The 2,898-nt window shown below is 43.3% G+C and overlaps 1 long non-coding RNA gene across 1 annotated transcript in view; it reads left to right on the top strand.

The window, feature by feature from the left end:
- Window positions 1-996: 996 nt before the first annotated feature.
- The window catches only part of LOC106526503 (uncharacterized), an 11,649-nt gene continuing 9,747 nt past the window's right edge, over window positions 997-2,898 (top strand). Inside the window, exon 1 of the long non-coding RNA XR_001311260.1 lies at window positions 997-1,009. This is a non-coding gene — a long non-coding RNA (uncharacterized LOC106526503). The remainder of the gene's footprint in view (window positions 1,010-2,898) is intronic.

Genomic DNA, 2,898 nt, shown 5'->3' with positions numbered 1-2,898 from the left:
TCTGTTTACTTTTTCTTTGCAAGGTGGGACATCTAACTGAGCATGTACAGTCTGAGTGTCATCACTCTGATTGTTTGTTTGGAGAAAATTGACGTGTTGCAACCATCCCTTGTTGCTTTTGTCTCCGGTCTCCCCTATTTACCAGGACGACTGAAAAATCCCAGAATAAACTTCAGCTCCATCTGTTACTAACACAAACTCCGAGGTCACGTCCACTAGTACCCTCTCTCCTCTTTCTCTCTCTCTCTCCTTTAGTTTTACTAACACGGGCGAGCCTCAGATCAGACAGTCTCCATCTTTGTTTTCAAACGAAGTGGAGCTGTTTTTTCTCCTCAGGAAACCAGTGTTCGGTGATGAGACCTGCTCATTTTGCCAAAGAGCAAATTTACACCAGGTTCACGCCACCGCCACTTGTGAACCAAATTAACAACAACTCCAGGAAGTTTTGTTCCAAATCTTCTGTGAGACATCTTTTATTTTTGACCAGAGGAACCAGTCGGCTGTGACTCTCCTTTCGCACGAGCTAAGAGACCACGAGACGCTGAGACAATCAAACKTTTTGTAGTCTGATCGCCTGGACAGTTGGGTGTTTCTGAGCGGAATCTCTTGCTAATCCTGGGTGAGACTCCTCCACGCCAAACCTGACTGAAGTCGACGAAAGGTAAAGGCTGAGCCAGTTTGATTGAAGGGCATCTGTGTCCTGCTGTGTTGAGTGAGACTCCAAAAGTCTCTGGCTTCCTCACAGTGATAAGATAAACTTAATTCCGCTCCTTAACAATCTTTTCTTCCCTACTCCTTAATCTTTCCCAAATCCTGCCAAACCTTTAAGAATAGCGCCTCAAACAACGGCTTATTCAACATCTTAAGCCAAAAGTTTGTTGTTCCTGATAAAGTTGTCATATTAATGATAGTTAACACGTACACGAGTTAATTGTTAATTGTTGATTTCAACTTTTGTGAAAATCTAATCGTCCCTCAGTGAGTTGTACATAAGTATTAATTTTATCCTGTAAATAAATATAATTTATTTTAGATAAAACTTTTACTGACTATGTCACTCATTGTGTGATACCCTCATAATTCCACAGAGAAGGTATTATTATCAAGATTGAGAAGAACTCATAATTCCTCATAACTTCAGTTATGAGAAGGTGTAGGTAACCTCTACAGTATTTATAGATAAAATTATTTTAATTAGAGGTAAAATTCAAGCCAAACTTCCTGGTATTGCTTCTCATTCTGTCAGATGAGGCAGCTTTAGTGTCACTAGAACCTGATTTATGGTTGGACTGATTTTGTCCTGACTGCTAAACTTCGTCCACAAAGGTGTGTGTTTATGGCAGGGGTGTCCAAACTATGGCCCACGGGCCAACTGCGGCCTACGGTACCGATTTTATTGGCCCGCAGCAAATTCTGAAAATATAATTGAATATGGCCCACACAAGAAGCAGTCCATTTATTGCAGAGCCTCTAGCTCTGGCTCTGAGCACCTGATCCGGGTGGAAGATGGCTCCTTTTAAAGCTCTGGATCTGCGCTACAACCTGGTGGTGGTTGCAAGTTCCTGGGACATCCCCCCGCGGAGATATAAGCGATCACATGTCAGCAGGCGAGCTCCGGTGGGTGAAACGGCTGAATTTCAGCACGGGGCTGCTGGTGCTGATGCAGGGGAATAAAAGGAAGAGATCCAGTCAGGTGGAGCCAGTCCTGGATGGTGAGCACCGGGTTTTATAGCCGCCTGCCTGCTAAAAACCCCTCGGGCCATATTTCTGCAATAATGCAAAAAAAATTCAGAAACCCACCTGATGCCACCAGACAATAAAAGGAACAGATCTGATCAGGTGGAACCGGTCCTGAAAGCTCAGCACCGGGTTTTATACCTGCAAGTATGTGCAGCCCCTCGCGGGCGATATTTCTGCAAAAATGCCTAAAAATGGATAAAAATCACAAATCACAAACCACAGTGACATTAAGCCTGATAGGTGAGTTAGAAATACACACATTATTGATGTATCAGTATGTCACTTCTAGTGTGTGGCCCGGCCCTTTGTTTATTTTTCTGTATTTGGCCCACACTAAAAAACGTTAGGACACCCCTGGTTTATGGGGATTTTTGGAAAGGACAAACTCCTGCCACACAGCCACCCCCATATTCTTCAGAGACCCCTACTTGTCAGAATGGGAGGCTGTGATGAAGTGAAGATTCAACACAATCTGCTGCTTCTTTACATCGAACACTTTTACTAACTGGCTTTTATAATATTCTTGCCAAAATTATAGTTTCACCTGCCTTGATTCACATATGAGCTTTAAAGGGAACTTATCCCAAAATTAACTTTTTTTAGCTGGTAAACTATCTAGAATGTGTCTAAAAGGTTATATAGGACTGAGCTGTTGCCCTGTTAGGTCTCCGTTTCTGCTCCTCCATGCTGCCACAGACGCTACCAGTGTACCGTATGGGCGGGGCTTAGTCTAAATCTGTGGCTAAATCATAGAACGAGGACACCTGCAGGGCATGTGCTACATAATAGGTTGTGACAAGAAGGGCAGCAGCAGTGTTGCCAGGTGTACGAAAATTATCGTATTTGTACGATAATTTTGCCCTCTGTACGATGTACGATCAATAATCCCAAAAAATCCCATAATGTACGATTATTTGACCACTCCAATGTAATCGATCCGACATGCTGCCCGCTGACATGAGAGGTGGCAGGTTGTGGAACACAGCGGTGATGATTTAGCGACTTTCTCGCTATATTTACAGACTTTTCAGACCCTCTAGAGACTGTTATGCAGAAAAGAAACCAGTGAAAATCTAGCGACTGTTTTTCTGGTGTTATTGAGACTTATTGAGACTCTGCTGTGAATGCATTTCTCCATTGTGCTGCTGAGAGCTCCTC

This window comes from Austrofundulus limnaeus, unplaced genomic scaffold, assembly GCF_001266775.1.
Source record: "Austrofundulus limnaeus strain Quisiro unplaced genomic scaffold, Austrofundulus_limnaeus-1.0 Scaffold279, whole genome shotgun sequence".
NCBI lineage: Eukaryota > Metazoa > Chordata > Actinopteri > Cyprinodontiformes > Rivulidae > Austrofundulus > Austrofundulus limnaeus.
This window is presented reverse-complemented; position numbering and strand designations above follow the sequence as displayed.